The sequence below is a fragment of the Rhinoraja longicauda genome, chromosome 21 (assembly GCF_053455715.1).
Source record: "Rhinoraja longicauda isolate Sanriku21f chromosome 21, sRhiLon1.1, whole genome shotgun sequence".
NCBI classification, from domain to species: Eukaryota; Metazoa; Chordata; class Chondrichthyes; order Rajiformes; family Arhynchobatidae; genus Rhinoraja; species Rhinoraja longicauda.
Window position 1 is genome coordinate 20,056,779 of NC_135973.1, and position 17,622 is coordinate 20,074,400.

Sequence of the window (17,622 nt, forward strand, 5' to 3'; positions counted from 1 at the left end):
CTGCTGCGCCACTGTCGCCTTTTAGTTCCCCAGTTTTCTGTGTCTTGGCAATTCAAGTCCATCGTACCATCTAGACTTTGGGTTTTTTTTTGCACTAGTATTGGGGTTATTAATTTCTCGATTTGTTTTTATTATATATTATCTTTGTATATTGCATGTTACACAGCTGCAAGTAAGAATTTCATTCTGTTCTCGGTACATATGACAATTAAACACGCTCTTGATACCCTCCTTACACTTTATGCTGCCTCGGGAAAGCAGCCACCTAATCCAGGACCAATTCCACTCCAGTTATTCCCTCTTCTCCCCTCTCCCACCGGACAGATACAAAAGCTTGAAAGCGCATACCACCAGACTCTTCTCCACTGTTATCAGATTATTGAGGGTGGGAGGGAGGGAGGGAGCACGAAAGGGAGGGAGGGAGGGCGGGGGCGGGTGGTGCAGGGCGGGGATGGGATTGGGAGGTGACGCGGGGCAGCATCTCAAGGAAGGGAGTGTGGGAGAGATGATAGCAGCAGCTTCTCCCACAGGACATCAGTGAAGAACTGCAGAGTGGGGGCCTGCACTCACCTTCCAGCTTGGGGTCAGTGGAAAGGGAAATCTAGATGGCCATTGTTCCTATTCTTTCTTTCCCCAAGGCAGTGGGTGTAGCCCCAGTTGGAGGCCTGTCCTAACTCCTCCTACATAAACAGGGACAGAACTTGGGACATGTTTATATTTTCTCAGAATTAAAATATAGTGGCCCAGATATTACATAGCACCACTACAGTCACAGTGTTGCCACTACACCGTGCACCAGTAATGGTTTAGTAAGGTCTCGTGTACCGTGGATATTAGTCAAATCATACGATATATGAGTACAATCAAGTCATACACATGTCCAGCAAGTAGTGGAAAAAGAAAAATACCAGTGAGCAAAATATAGTGTTACAGCCACAGAAAAAGTGCAAGGGCTGCAATGAGGTAGATTGGAAGATTGGGAATTCATTGCTATATAACAAACATATAACAACTACAGCATGGAAACAGGCCTGTCCGGCCCTACCAGTCCACGCCGACCATTCTCCCTGACCTAGTCTCATCTACCTGCACTCAGACCATAACCCTCCAATCCCCTCCTATCCATATACCTATCCAATTTACTCTTAAATAATAAAATCGAGCCAGCCTCCACCACTTCCACCGGAAGTCCATTCCATACAGCCACAACCCTCTGAGTAAAGAAGTTCCCCCTCATGTTACCCCTAAACCTTTGTCCCTCAATTCTGAAGCTATGTCCCCTTGTTGGAATCTTCCCCACTCTCAAAGGGAAAAGCCTACCCACGTCAACTCTGTCCGTCCCTCTCAAAATTTTAAAAACCTCTATCAAGTCCCCCCTCAACCTTCTACGCTCCAAAGAATAAAGACCCAACCTGTTCAACCTCTCTCTGTAGCCTAAGTGCTGAAACCCAGGCAACATTCTAGTAAATCTCCTCTGTACCCTCTCCATTTTGTCGACATCCTTCCTATAATTTGGCGACCAGAACTGCACACCATACTCCAGATTCGGCCTCACCAATGCCCTGTACAATTTTAACATTACATCCCAACTTCTATACTCGATGCTCTGATTTATAAAGGCAAGCATACCAAACGCCTTCTTCACCACCCTATCCACATGAGATTCCACCTTCAGGGAACAATGCACAGTTATTCCCAGATCTCTCTGTTCCACTGCATTCCTCAATTCCCTACCATTTACCCTGTACGTCCTATTTTGATTTGTCCTACCAAAATGCAGCACCTCACACTTATCAGCATTAAACTCCATCTGCCATCTTTCAGCCCACCCTTCCAAAAGACCCAAGTCTCTCTGTAGACTTTGAAAATCTACCTCACTATCAACTACTCCACCTATCTTAGTATCATCTGCATATTTACTAATCCAATTTGCCACACCATCATCCAGATCATTAATGTAAATGACAAACAACAGTGGACCCAACACAGATCCTTGGGGCACTCCACTAGACACTGGCCTCCAACCTGACATACAATTGTCAACCGTTACCCTCTGGTATCTCCCATGTATATCTAATGTATATCTGGTATCTAATATGTATGAAGTCCATTCAAGGGTCTAACAGCGGGGAAGAAGCTGTTCCTGAATCTGTTGGTACACACTTTCAACCCCTTGTATCTTGCCAATGGGAGAGGAGAGAAGAGCCCACTGAGTCTGCGCCGACCAGTGATCCCCGCACACAAACACTACCCTACACGCACTAGGGACAATTTACATTTATACCAAGCCAATTAACCTACAAACCTGTACGTCTTTAGAGTGTGGGAGGAATCAAAGATCTCGGAGAAAATCCATGCGGTCACTGGGAGAATGTACAAACTCCGTACAGTCAGCACCCGTAATCAAGTTCAAACCTGCGATTCTGCCGCTGAAAGCGCTGTAAGCCAGCAACTCTACTGTTGTACCACCAACCATCCAGGAGTACGCTCATGCCCTGGAGAACAACACAGCTGGCTGCAACCAACCACCATCAGGCTCTTGAACACTACTCACCGGGGCGGCATAGTGGATTAGCGGTAGAATTGCTGCCTTACAGCACCAGAGACCCAGGTTCTATCCTGACTGTTGGTGCTGCCTGTCCAGAGTTTACACGTTCTCCCTGTGACTGTGTGGGTTTTCTCTGGGTGCTCTAGTTTCCTTCCACATTCCATAGATGTGCTGGTTTGTAGGTTAATTGTTTTTTGTAGGATAGAACTAGTGTACGAGTGACTGCTGGTGGGCAATACCCTGTGTATACGTTATAGCTCTAAACTAAACTATAAACAACTAAACTAGGAACTGTCCTGGTTGCACTAGGGACATCAAACTTTTTATTGCTAATATTGTTTTTTTTACTTTATTGATTTCTCTTTCCATACATATGACAATTAAATGCTCTTAACTGTTGAAAACTTGTGGATGTGTTATGAAGGATGCAGCCTCTCTTTTCAATCGTGTAGTGAACCTGCTGTCACATGAAACACAGAGAATTGAAACAAGTGGATTATTTTTAAGGCTGGAGGGATGTAACTATGCAATAACCCAGATGGCCCTCAATGAATGACCCAGAGAAGAGAACAAAATGTAGACCCAGGGAACTGCAGATGCTGGAATCTTGTGTAGAACACAAAGTGCTAGAGCAACTCAACTGGTCAGGCAGCATCTCTGGAGGACATGCATAGGCGACGTTTGAATGGTGCAAACCTGAAATGTTGTCTATGTGCAAAGAACACAAAATATCAGACTTTCATGGAGACACTAGGACCTCTAGACACTGCAATCTTGAGCAAAACAGAAGTGCTGGTGGAACTTAGTGCAACAGGCAGCATCTGTGGAGGGAAATGCACATACAACATTTTGGGTACATTCATCAGATGCTGCTTGATCCGCTAAGTTCCTCCAGCACCTTGTTTTTTTTGCTCCAGATTCCATCATCCGCTGTTTCTCATGTCACCTGAACTGGTTCTTGCGTTGCGCTCCATGGAGTGTATTTTCAATAGTATTGCATTAAAATAAGTGGTGCCACATGTCGGAGTTTCTGGTCTAATGCCTGTTTCACTATATAACCTGCAACAGTCAGTAAAACTCCAAGCCAGTCGTATATTCCAGGAACTGTGATTGACCAAAAGGTCCTCTGTCTGAATTTCTCAAACAAACTCACCACTGAATGTTTGGAACTATTCTGGCAGCAATTCCAGACTGTTCAAATATTTTCATTTAAAGCTAATTAATCTTTGAGCAAAGACAAAGCATGTACTTTATTTACAAAAGGAACGTAAACTTGATTCAGGATTATTGTGTATGTGAGATGATTAAGGAGGCAATAGAAAGTGTCCTATCCAGATGCATCACAGCTTGGTTTGGTAACTGCTCTGCCCAAGACCATTAGAAATTTTGGACACTGCCCAGTCCATTACCCCCTCCCCCCCCACGACTCTATCTACACTTCATGCTGCCTTGGCAAAGCAGCCAACATAATGAAGGACCACTTACCCCCAGTCAATCCCTCGTCTCCCCTCTCCCATCAGGCAGAAGATACAAAAACCTGAAAGCGTGTATCACCAGACTCAAGAACAACTTCTTTCCCGCTGTTGTCAGACTCTCTCATATATGCTAGGGATGAATTCTCAATCTTCCAATCTACCTTGTTGTTGTCTTTGCACTTTATTTAATCTGCACTTTCTCTGCAGCTGTAACACTTTATTCTGCGCTCTGTTTTCTTTCTCTTGCATGAAGTTGGCAGATCTCGTACAATGTTGGAAAATGTGAGGGGGTCTACGTTGAAAAGGAAGACTAAGAAAGCAAATGATTATTTGAGGACTGAAACTATAAAACATTGCAGCACAGATGGATCCGGGGTCTCAATGTGTGAAATAGGAATGGTGAGTGCAAGAATAGCAAGGCATTAGGAAGGTCTTTGTTGCGACGAGGATGATTATTAAAGCTTGGAGGTTTTGAGGTAATTTTACCAGGAATATGTTTTGGTTTCCATATTTAAGGCATTGTATACTTGGCTCGCGTGCAGTGCAGTGCAGGATAGGGTCAGGAAGTGGATTTATTGGATGAAGAAGGTGGTTGGGCCAACACTTTTTGGAGTTGACAAGAATGGGAGATGATTTTATTGGAAGATACAAGACTCTGCAGGGATTGACTGGGTGGAACCCAAGGATCTTTCCCCTGCTGGGGTTATCTAGATCATGAGCCAGTTTCAGAGTAAGCGGAGCCCATTTGAGATGAGGAATTTCCTCTCTGAATGTGTTGTGAATCTTTGACATTCTCAACCCTGAGGGCTGTGGAAGTGTAGTCACTGAATATATTGAAGGTGCAGGTTGGTCAACATTTGATCTACAAGGGAGTTAACAGGATGGGGATGGAGCACGAAGGTGATGCTGAGGCCAAGATTGGACCAACGTGATGTTAATGAATAATAATAATAATAATAATGCATTACATTTGTATAGCGCTTTTCTAAAAACTCAAAGACGCTTTACAGGGTTTACTAAAACATAGAAAAAAAATAAAATAATAAGTAAACGAACAGAAAAGGAAAAATAAGGTGAGGTGACGGTCAGTGGTTGAAGGCAGTGCTGAACAGGTGAGACTTCAGTGATGTTTTGAATGTGGTGAGTGAGGAGGAGTCTCTGATGGTCTGAGGTAGTGAGTTCCAGAGGGTGGGAGCAGCGATGGAGAAAGCCCTGTCCCCCCAGGATCTGAGTTTGGTCCGGATGGGGGGGGGGGGGGGGGACGGGACAGGAGGTTAGCAGCAGCAGAGCGGAGGGTACGGGTGGGAGTGTGTCTGTGGAGGAGGTCAGTCAGGTAGGATGGGGACAGGTTATGGAGGGCTTTGTAGGTCATGAGGAGGATTTTGTACTGGATTCTCTGGGGGATGGGGAGCCAGTGGAGCTTGTAAAGGACAGGGGTGATATGGTCACGGATCGGGGAGTGGGTGAGTAGACGGGCAGCGGAGTTCTGGATGTATTGGAGTTTATTGATGATTTTTGAGGGTGAACCATAGAGGAGGCTGTTACAGTAGTCCAGACGGAAGGTGATGTCCGAGAAGACGTGAGGGGAGAGACCAATCTCCTTGCACTCCTGTTCTGGGTGCATGGTATGTTTATCTGCACCATTTCATCTAGGGAGGTGCATGCCCTACTCTATATGCTGCTAGTTGTAGAGGTGCAGAGGAAGTCCACTCACAAATTCACAACCTCGTCTTCCATATTTCACAACCTCTCAGTTGCGATGGAGAATGGAAACAAGTTTGGTTGTAATTACTGCCATCTGCGCTAGGGTTCTCCTCAATCATCTGCTCCCAGTGACTGAGCCACCTCCTCTGTGTCTTGTGGACATGACCTTCAGTGCCTGACCACTGCGAGGGAGTTTGGAGGGCAGACGAGTGGTTCTGTAGCATCACAGACTTGAATTAGGAACACACCTCGACCAACAAGACCGCTTCTGAAAACGCAAACAGTTCTTTTTTAGGAATGCAGACACCCAAAACAGCATTCCCTGACCACTTTACCAAGGGATGGCTCTCTGGATATGCAAATATTGATTGAGGGAACAAATATGTCTGTGGCCATGCACTAAGTGTAGAGTAGCCAGTCGGAACTTTGCCACAATCTCATCCTGGAGATACAGTGCTGGTTGCCTAACAGAGACTTTTGTCTATTGTCTCCCTGAGGAGCTTACACTGATGCCAAATGCTGGTGTCCCACTCCTGATAGCTGGCGTTGGAGCTCTCTGTGTCAGTGGTCATCCCATTACTTGACAAAGTACCTCTGCATAAGTGTCAATGGCAGAGATCGTCTTGATGAAGGGACTTAGATGAAGGGATTAAAAGTACCATTAGCAAATTTGCAGATGATACTAAGCTGGGGGGTAGTGTGAATTGTGAGGAAGATGCAATAAGGCTGCAGGGTGACTTGGACAGGTTGTGTGAATGGGCGGATACATGGCAGATGCAGTTTAATGTAGATAAGTGTGAGGTTATTCACTTTGGAAATAAGAATAGAAAGGCAGATTATTATCTGAATGGTGTCAAGTTAGGAAGAGGGGATGTTCAACGAGATCTGGGTATCCTAGTGCATCAGTCACTGAAAGGAAGCATGCAGGTACAGCAGGCAGTGAAGAAAGCCAATGGAGTACTGTGTGAAGTTTTGGTCTCCAAATTTGAGGAAGGATATTCTTGCTATTGAGGGCGTGCAGCGTAGGTTCACTAGGTTAATTCCCGGAATGGCGGGACTGTCGTATGTTGAAAGGCTGGAGCAATTAGGCTTGTATACACTAGAATTTAGAAGGATGAGGGGGGATCTTATTGAAACATATAAGATAATTAGGGGATTGGACACATTAGAGGCAGGAAACATGTTCCCAATGTTGGGGGAGTCCAGAACAAGGGGCCACAGTTTAAGAATAAGGGGTAGGCCATTTAGAACGGAGATGAGGAAGAACTTTTTCAGTCAGAGAGTGGTGAAGGTGTGGAATTCTCTGCCTCAGAAGGCAGTGGAGGCCAGTTCGTTGGATGCTTTCAAGAGAGAGCTGGATAGAGCTCTTAAGGATAGCGGAGTGAGAGGGTATGGGGAGAAGGCAGGAACGGGGTACTGATTGAGAGTGATCAGCCATGATCGCATTGAATGGCGGTGCTGGCTCGAAGGGCTGAATGGCCTACTCCTGCACCTATTGTCTATTGTCTATTGTCTTTTGATAGTTTGAATTGTTACTGGTTGCTATGCCCATAACTGGTTAAAGTTGCCCAACATCACCACGTGAGAATATCACCTTCCAACAAAGAAAACACGCCAAGAGACCCTGGCAGCCCTGCACCACTCCCCATGTCTCTTCATGAAGCTTTGCCTTGATGGAAACATTTCTCATCACCCATCTCAGAAGGGTGGCATGGTAGTGCAGTGGGTAGAGCCGCTGCCATGCACCGCCAGAGACTCGGGTTCCATCCTGATCTCCAGCGCTGTCTGGGCGGTTTGCACGTTCTCCTTGAGGTCGCATGGGTTTCTTCCGGATGCTCCAGTTTCCTACATCTCAAAACGTGTGTACTTGTAGGTTAATTGTAATTGTAGGCTTCTGTAGATTACTCCTAGTGTGTGGGGAGTAGATGAGTAAGTGGGATAATATAGAACTGGTGTGAACGGGTGATCGATGGTGAGTGTGGATTCTGGGCCGAAGGGCCTATTTCCATGAGGTATCTCTAAACTAAACTAAAAAAAGGAAATCTTTATTTCACCAGCACGGACAGGCCAAAGGATGTTTTGAAATCAAGAACTCAAACCAAGATGGGATGTCGGAGTCTCAGTGAAGCCCTTTACACTTTTATGTCTGAACCGCTTGGCAAGGCCATCTCCTGTAGCCGTTCACACAGCCTGGTCGCAGTGGGAATCACATGACCCTGTGCCCCAGTTCAAACGAGAGGCCAGGTTCACAATTCAACTGCTGATTGCTGGAAGGCACTTGGCTGTTGAATTCCTCAGCGTCTGGACTGCTTGGATCAGTGCCAGTTACAAGGTAAGCACTCGAGATGTGCAGCCATTACATTCTCTCCCCTGCTCTCCGACCTCTCCCCCTGTCTTGTGGCTGAGCGCCCACTCCCCCAATCTTATTATTTACCTGTGCAGGTTATTTATTAATTGCCTCCCTTTTGCCCTGCCCACCTTGAGGAAGGACTCTGCTCTGTGTGTCTGTGGGCAGGCTCAGGCGCAGTGGAGAGGGAGAGGGAGAGGGGAGTCCTTGGCTGGGCCCTGACTGGAAACAGTGCTTCCTGTTTGCCAACTCCCAGTTCAGAAACTAAAATAATCCACCATTCATGACTGACTGTCCTCTCTCTCCTCTGAGCAGACTGACTGCCTGTAAACCCACTGTTCCTTTGTCTCCCTTTCACCTTGCTTGTACAAGACATTTATTTATAATTTCCCCACCCCCTCTGGCGCCTGGGATTGCCAGCTCTCCGGATTAGCTGGGAGTCTCGAGGTCGGTCCACAGGGCACTGCCCTCTCTGCTCTGGCTCAGCGGTGACACTATCGAGTCAGTGGAGTGAGTTGAACACCCACCCAAGTAAAAATCAGGGCCGACTCTTCAGTGAAACGCCAATGGAGATTTCTGTTTGATTCCCAGTCTGGCCCTTCTGCAATGCGCAAAATGGTTTTAGAGCTATACAGCACGGATGCAGGTCCTTCAGCACACCTTGTCAGTGCGTGGCATCCTGTTCAGCACAGAATTGTGGGCCAAAGAGCCTGCTCCTGTGCTGTACTGTTCAGTATTCTGTGCTAAACAAGGTGGCATACTGGGCTAGTCCACGACACAGACATTGTGGGTCGAATGGCCTGTTCCTGTGCTGTACTGTTCAGTATTCTGTGCTAAAACAGGTGGCACACTGGGCTAGTCCCATGACGAAGGTTATTAGATCCTCTCTGGCCGTTGGTGAGGGGCCAGGTGATGAGGTTAGTGAGTGCAGTAGGCGGCAGGAATAAGCCAGGTAGTTGGGCTGCACAGCGGGTAGAGTCGTTGCCACACAGCGCCAGAGACCTGGGTTCGGTCTTGACCTTAGGTGCTGTTTTGTGGAGTTTGACGTTCTCCCTGTGACTGCGTCGGTTTCCTCTGGTGTCTTCCAACGTTCCAAAGACATCCACATTTGTAGGTTAATTGATCCTCTGTAAATTGCCCCTAGTTTGTAGGGAGTGGATGAGAAAGTGGGATATCATAGAATTGGTGATAGATGGTCGGCATGGACTCAGTGGGCCAAAGGACCTTTTTCCAAGCTGGATCCCTAAACTAAACTAAACTGATTACATGCCAGTGTGTTCAACTTCAGTATTTGGTGCCTGGAACGTGCTGCTGGGGTGGTAGTGGAGGAAGGTCTGATGGTAGCGTTTCATGGGTGTTTAGATAGGCACACTGATATGTAGGGTTATGGATTACGTGCAGGCAATGAGGTTACTTGGCATTGTGTTTGGCAGACATTGTGGGCTGAAAGGACTGTTCCTGTGCTGTAGTGTTCGATGTTCTGTTAGGGAATTGATGGGGAAGGTTTCTGAGGCACCAGATTAATCTCCACTTGGAACAGGAAGGATTGGTTAAGGATGGTCAGTATGGCTTTGTTAATGAGAGAATGTGTAGGAAGGAACTGCTGATGCTGGTTTATACCGAAGATAGACACAACATGCTGGAGCAACTCAGCTGGTTGAGTGGATATCGCTGTAGAAAAAGAATAGGTGATGTTTCATGCCGGAACCCTTCTTCAGTCAATGAGAGATGCTGTCTGGTTAATTTGTTGAGTATTTGTTTAAGAACTAACAAAATATATGGAGGGCAGAGTGGTTGATGTGGTCTTCATGAACTTCCGCTTCGAAGGCCTTTGGTAAGGACCAAATGAAAAGCTGGTCCAACCCCATGGGATCAAAGCAAGTTGGGAACTGGATCCAGAGTTGGCTTGGTAATGGGAGAGAGGGTGACAGTGAGTCTGAGCATGGGGATCGATGCTGGGACTCGCACTCATTACTTTATTGTCATACACATCAGGGTGCAATGAAATTCCTTCTTCACATGAAGCTCGCAGAGTATAATGTAATTATAAACTATATACATACAGTAAATTACAAAGTGCCTGAGGAACTTAGCCGGTCAGGCAGCATCTGTGTAGGGAATAGATGGGTGACATTTCGGATCTGAAGAAGGGTCCCAACCCAAAATATTACCTGTCCATTCCACCCCAGATGCCTGACCTGCTGAATTCCTAAAACACTTTGTATTTTTCTCAAGATTTCAGCATCTGCATTTCCTTGTGTCTCCAGTAAATACAATGTTTCTTACTGTCTCTTGTATACATTAATTCCTCCCGTTCTTTAGATTTTAGACTTTAGAGATACAGCGCGGAAACAGTAAGTTTGCAGGTGATACAAACGTTGGTGATGTTGTTGATGGTGAAGTAAGTCATGAGCTAAGGAACAATATTGTGGATTGGATGGAACAATGGCAGATGGAATCAAATCCCCATTAAAATCAGCCCAATAAGGGTAGGATCGTTATATTGAATCGTTGGTCTGTCGGATGTATTGAATGATAGAGTGACCTTGTGCAAGGTTTCCCTTGGCAACTGTGAGTCGAAGGGCCTATTTCGGTGCTGTCTGACTCTTTATATCTGCGTGTGTGCGTATGCACCCGCATGCACGCTAATGTGTGTGTGGGTTGGAGAGTGTTTCCAAAGCTGCCAGGGCCAAGGTTCTCGCATCCTTGACTATTAACTCGCTGGCACTCACTTCACAGGGACGTTGGAGTATTCTCCAAAACCTTTGGATTAGGCACCGGTCCAAGGACTCAGTTCCCAGGGTCAGGTTGACAGTACAGTTACAACAGAAAGCTGAGATCATCTGACCCCCGCCCCAACAACAGGCCTACCCCACCCCTTGCCATTCAAAGGTCCCCCCCCCCCCCCCCCCCCCGTAACAATCCTGAGCGAGGAACTCATGGAACAAGACCATTCCCCCCCCCCCCCCAGGTCAAAAGGGAAATCAATCATTAGTTTCAACATTGGAGTTTACAATGTGATCTCCTCAAATCTTCATGCAATGTTCCCTTTGTGTCAGAGCGTTTGTTCCTGTGCTCCCGCCTCCTGTGTTGTATCAAATCCAACGTCTTGAAAGAGACTTTGAAGGTTGCTGGGGAATGTTGTTGGAAGGGTGAGGCAAGGGCGTGCACCAGATCAGAGGCACCTCACGCCCCGTTCTGTTGGGCTACACACAGGCTGCCTAGCACGCCTGCGCCAGCGTTCGTGCATACTCTACGGTCCGCCACGGACTTCTGGAACTTTCCTCTAGTTTATCATCGCCAACTGCGGCAACTGGCAACTCTAACATGCATGGTGTGTCCTAGCAGTACCCATCACGACCCACGATCCACATCAGGGATCCCTGGATTGGGAAGGTTGGCAGCAACGGAAGGCAAGTGAAACTTGGCAGTGAATATTCTGTCTTCCCATTCTTTAGACTTCAGCGATACAGCATGGAAACAGGCCCTCTGGCCCACTGAGTCCACGCCAACCAGCAATCACGTCATACACTAACACACTAGGTCCCATTTACAATTTTACTGAAGCTAATTAACTTACAAACCTGTATGTTTTTGGAGTGTGGGAGGAAACCAGAGAACCCGGAGAAAACCCACGCGGTCACAGGGAGAACGTACAAACTCCATACAAAAAGCACCCGAGGTCAGGATTCAACCTGGGTCCCTGGCGCTGTGAGGCAGCAACTCTGCCACTGTCCCACTGTGCCTCCCTATATTCCTCGCCCATCACCCCGTGGTTCCCTTGCTCTATGCCGGGCTCTCTTATAGAGTCATAGAGAATGGAAATCAGCCTTCATCCCACTTTGTCCGTGTCATAGAAACATAGAAAATAGGTGCAGGAGTAGGCCATTCGGCCCTTCGAGCCTGCACCACCATTCAATATGATCATGGCTGATCATTCAGCTCAGTAGCCTGTACCTGCCTTCTCTCCATACCCCCTGATCCCTTTAGCAAAAAGGGCCACATCTAACTCCCTCTTAAATATAGCCAATGAACTGGCCTCAACTACCTTCTGTGGCAGAGAATTCCACAGACTCACCACTCTCTGTGTGAAGAAATGTTTTCTCATCTCGGTCCTAAAAGACTTCCCCCTTATCCTTAAGCTGTGACCCCTGGTTCTGGACTCCCCCAACATCGGGAACAATCTTCCCGCATCTAGCCTCTCCAACCCTTTAAGAATTTTATATGTTTCTATAAGATCCCCCCTCAGTCTTCTAAATTCCAGCGAGTACAAGCCCAGTTTATCTAGTCTTTCCTCATATGTAAGTCCCGCCATCCCAGGGATCAATCTGGTGAACCTTCTCTGTACTCCCTCTAAGGCAAGAACGTCTTTCCTCAGGTTAGGAGACCAAAACTGCACACAATACTCCAGGTGCGGTCTCACCAAGGCCCTGTACAACTGCAGCAGAACCTCCCTGCTCCTAAACTCAAATCCTCTTGCTATGAATGCCAACATACCATTCGCTTTCTTCACTGCCTGCTGCACCTGCATGCTTGCTTTCAATGACTGGTGCACCATGACACCCAGGTCACGTTGCATCTCCCCTTCTCCCAATCGGTCACCATTCAGGTAATACTATGCTTTCCTGTTCTTGCCGCCAAAGTGGATAACCTCACATTTATCCACATTATATTGCATCTGCCATGCATTTGCCCACTCGCCTAATCTATCCAAGTCGAACAAGTTGGCAGTCTGAGCTAGTCCAATTTGCCGGCATTTGACCCACATCCCCCTGAATCTTTCCTATCCATTTACTTGTCCAACTGTCTTTTAAAAGTCATAATTTCTGCCTTGGGAAAGCATCCAACATAATTAAGATCCTCACACCCCAGTCATTCCCTCTTCTCCCCTTTCCTGCCGGGCAGAAGATACAAAATCTTGAAACCGTGTACCACCAGATTCAAGAATAGCTTCTTCCTCGCTGTTATCAGACTACTAATCAGTCCTCTCCTAAACTAAAGGTGTAGTCCTGATCTCCCAACCTACCTCAATACGGCCCTTGTACTTTTCTCTGTAAATGTAACGCCATATTCTGCACTCTTGTTATTTTTCTCTTTGTACACTGTGGAGAAAGGAATCTGTGCAAAGTAAAATGCCACGGGTAAAGTGAAGATAAAAAGGTACAAGGGCTGCAGTAAGGTAGATTGGAAGATCGTGAATACATTCTTAAGGATTGATTTCACAAGAATGGTAAGGGAAGAAGCTATCCTTGATTCTGGTGATGCGTGCTTTCAAGCTTTTCAATTAATGGTAGTGGCAAGATTAAGAGTGAAGAGTGTTTTATTGTTACATGTCCCAAAAAGGAACAATGAAAGTCTGACTTGCAGCAGTACAACACAGTAACGTAATCATGGAGTATGGCCAGGGTGGTGTGGCTCTTTGATTTTAGCTGCTTCTTGAGGCCATGCTTCCTATAGATCCCATCGATGATGGGAGGTCAGTACCCATGATAGATCAGGCAGTGTCTGTATCCTCTTTTGATCCTGGCCATTCGAGTTGCTGAACCAGGCTGTGATGCAACCAGTCAGTGTGCTCTCTACCACACACCTGTAGAAGCTTGATAGAGTATTCAGTGTGGGGCTGAATCTCCTCAAACCTCTGAGGAGACACTCCATGAGTTCACCTGAATGCCAATTGTAGTCCCAATCCGAGGGAGGAACTCAGTGGTTCCGGCAACATCTTTGGAGGGAGTGGACAGGCAATGTTTCAGGTTGGGGCCACAGCTAACTTTCTACCAGGAACTTTCACTGCACCTTCTTAGCCAAACTGTAAAAACAATTGGCAATACAATCTCACCATTCAAACCAAACTCGTATATCAAACTACATCCTAAAGATGGAATTATCAATGTCAACTGTCCACTTGGGCTTTCCCTATGTCACTGACTGTATCCCCATTGATGTTATTCCCAGACATCTGTGAGCTCTGTATCTCTACAGACCCTTCTTCAGACTGATTGTAGTCCGGAGGAGAAAGATAGAAGAGAGGTGGTGATGTGACATAGCCTGGCAAGTGATAGGTGGATACAAATGAGGGCGATGATGGTGGGTGGAGTAGGTGACAAAGGCTAGAGGTGAAAAGGAGACAAAAGGGTGTCAAATGAGAGGAGAGGAGTGAAATATAAAGCCAAGGAGAGCGAGGTGGGTGGAAGGGGAAAGAAGGAATAAAAGAGAAATATGGGTTTCTTTGGAATGAGAAATATGCACGGAGGGGAAAGGATGACTGGAGAGTGGGAGATGGTGGGAGAAATGCATACACATTGGGGTGGTGAGATACACAGGAAAGAGATGGGGTAGTGGGGATATTACTTGAAATTGGAGAATTCAACGTTTATACCATTGGGTACCCAAGCAGAATATGAGGTGCTATTCATCCAATTTATGGCCTCGCTCTGGCAATGGAGGCGGCCCAGGACAGAAAGGTCAGTGTGGGAATGGGGAGTTCGTTAAAATGGTTAATAACCGGGAGATCCCACAGGCCTTGGCGGACCGAGCGCAAGTTGAGTGAAACGGTTGCCAAGTCTACACTTGGTCTCGCCGATGTACAGGAGGCCACATTTGGAGCACCGAATACTGTCCTTTACTACAATCAGTCTGAAGAAGGGCCCGACCCGAAACGTCGCCTGAGGATTGCCTCCACAGATCCTGCCTGACCCACTGAGTTCCTCCAGCAGTTGTTTTTTTGTGCAAGATTCCAGCATCTGCAGTTCCTTGTGTCTCCAGGAAGCTGTGATGATACAGTATATGAGTCTAGGAGATGCCCTGACCATGTGCAGGGTCCAGCAGGTTTTAAATTCTGAATTGTGAGGATGATGTTTTGGGTGTCTGTGAACCGCGGCCCTCAGAAGGGGTGGAATCTGGAGCGATGCTTCCAACGTTCAGCTCCAGGCAGTGGTGATCTAATGACAGCCCACTCCTCACGGCCGCCCCTCCAGGGATCCAGGGACACACCGGCACTGCGGTGCCCTCTGCTATAAATCACAAACTGTTCCTCCGTTGTAGTTCCCTTGCCGATTGAGAAAGCCCAGAGAACCTTCTGGAATCTAGCCGTGCGCAGTCGGAGTCTCTGCAGGTCACAGTGGGGAAGGTGGAGATCATGGGCCTGGTGTAGAGGGGTTCAGCCCAGAGAGCGGCTCAAGGTAGAGAATACCGATGATGTCCAGTCCTGGTGGGAGAGGGATTTAGCACACAGCACTGTTACTCACAGAGCTAGGCAAGTTACAGACTCACAGTCCTCTTCCTATTCACCGAGTTGTCCCTGAACACAGCCAGACTTGTAATTCCTCACAGCTGTTTGTTTTATAACTAGACATTAAACTCCCTCACCCACGAAACATGCAAGAAAAACAATTTTCTGAACTGTTTTTCAAAGACCAATAGCATTTTATAAAATCCTTTCTGAACTATACTGGGCTTTAAAAACAAAACTGTCAAACATTAAAATGCTGCTTCCTTACACGTCAGTCAGTAACCCCTCTCCCCCAGAGAGAGCCCCTTCCTTGTCACCGACTGTTTCCCCACAGATGTTGATCCTATCCCCTCTCTCTCTCTCTCTCTGTCCTTTTTCATCACTGTCACACTTCCCCCTTCCATCCTCATTCTCCTCTCTTCCCTCCTTTTTTGCACCTCCCACCATCCCTACTCAGCCTCTTCGCAAACCCTTTCACAACTCCCCTTCTCTCCTCCTCCCCTTCCCCCACTCTGTCTCTCTCCCTCTCTCCCACCTTCCCCTCTCCACTGCTTCTGTCCCCCCCCCTCCTCTTATTTGCCGCTCCCTCTCTGTGCAGCGTCTGGGTGTGTTCCTGGTTCTGTTCTCCCGTTGTGGAATTGTGGGAACAGTGGCCAGTGTGCAGACTGAGGGAATATCCCAAGGATTATCTGTGGGCGGAGTGACCCACAACCGGGACATTGTCCTCTGCCCCCTGCCTAAAGCTATGCCCTGACGAGGGACTGCGACCCACCAGTCCCCTCCTGCAACCAAAGGTTTCGGTGCATGTTTTACCATCAGCTGCGCAGCCCCCAGTCGCTGGGATTGTTTAAATAAACACGCAGGAATGCGATGAAGTGGAGAGTGTGGATGTCATCCCAGACCCTCTGACTGCACTGCTGCCTCATTCCCAGCCAGTGCCCACACTGTGATGCGGTGGCGGGCTGCACTGGTGCCGGTGCACGCTGCGGGAGGCCACGGCAGCAGCGGTGTGTCACTGGAGACGATGCGCAAGGTGTGATGTTCCACTGACACTTCGTCCAGGGTCACCAGGGCTGGTGCAGAATACACCGGGCGGTAGGGATGGGGCTGATGTGTACACAGTCTGGGTGGGAGGGCAGGGCAGGGCAGGGCAGTGTACCGCTCCTCTCCCCCACCCCCCCCCCCCCCCCCCCCCCCGGCACCGGCATTCCACAGCCGTGTACACCCCTCCTCCCAAGCAGAGGCAGGCTTCCTCCACAGGGACTGCGCTGGCTTCCTGCTTCCGTATGCACAGAGTATCTGCTTGCTTACTTAACTCCCTGTCTGCTGGACCGCCTCAAAGCATAAAGTTAGAATCTTGTAAAGCAGCACCTCAAGATGACTCAAATGCAGTGAGGCATTCCTCATTGTGTGGTGCTCAGAGTCATAGAGTCATTCAGCACGGAAACAACCCATCCATGCCAACCCATCTCCACTTGTCCCACCTGCTTGCGTTTGGCTCATATCCTAAACCTTTCCTATCCGTGTACTTGTGCAAATGTGTTTTAAATGCTGTTATTAGTATCCGCCTCAACTACCTCCTCTGGCAGCTCATTCCACATATCCATCACCCTCTGTGTGAAAAAGGTACCCCTCAGGATTCTGATCTTCCTCTTACCTTAAACCTTGTGTTCTTCATTCCCCTATGCTGGGAGTTAAGTGAAGTACGTTTTATTTTACACAGAGTGGTGGGTGCCTGGAATGTGCTGCCAGGGATGGTGGTGGGGGCAAATACGATAGTGATGTTTAATGGCTTTTAGATAGGCACATGGATTTGCAGGAAATGGGGGGCGGGGGGATATGGATCACATGCAGGCAGAGGAGACTAGTTTAATTTGGCATCATATTTGGCACAGACATTGTGGGCCAAAGGGCCTGTTCCTGTGCTGTACTATTCCGTGTTCTAAGATGTATATATTGTGTTGCTTTCTCTCCAAAACCATAAAACAGTACAGCACAGGAACAGGTCCTTTGGCCCACAATGTCTGTGCCGAATGTGATGTCAAAACTGACTCTTATCTGCCTGCATATAATCCATACTCTTCCATGCCCTGCATATCTCTCTGCCTTTCCAAAAGTCTCTTATTGTACCTGCCTCTACCATCAACCCTGCAGTGCATTCCAGGCACCCACCACCCTTTGTGTAAAACAAAAACCTGCCCTGCACATCTCCTTTAATCCTTTGCCCTTACCTCTAATTTTTGGGGAAAAGTTTTAACTGTCTACCCCACTTAAGGCTCTCATAATTATACATACTTCAGTCAGGAATCCCCTCAGCCTC

The 17,622-nt window shown here is 47.5% G+C and overlaps 1 protein-coding gene across 15 annotated transcripts in view; it reads left to right on the top strand.

The window, feature by feature from the left end:
* glis2b (GLIS family zinc finger 2b) overlaps positions 1-17,622 on the top strand; it is a 149,154-nt gene that overhangs the window by 121,313 nt on the left and 10,219 nt on the right. The window contains exons 1-2 of one of the 15 annotated variants that reach the window (XM_078418009.1): positions 4,333-4,422; positions 7,785-8,059. The exons of 11 other annotated variants lie outside the window; for them this stretch is intronic. The gene's annotated coding sequence lies outside the window, so the exon portion shown is untranslated. Of the gene's footprint in view, positions 1-4,332; positions 4,423-7,784; positions 8,060-10,401; positions 10,564-13,282; positions 13,305-17,622 lie in introns of those variants that run through there. 3 more of the 15 variants (XM_078418010.1, XM_078418013.1, XM_078418015.1) reach the window with 3 other exon arrangements.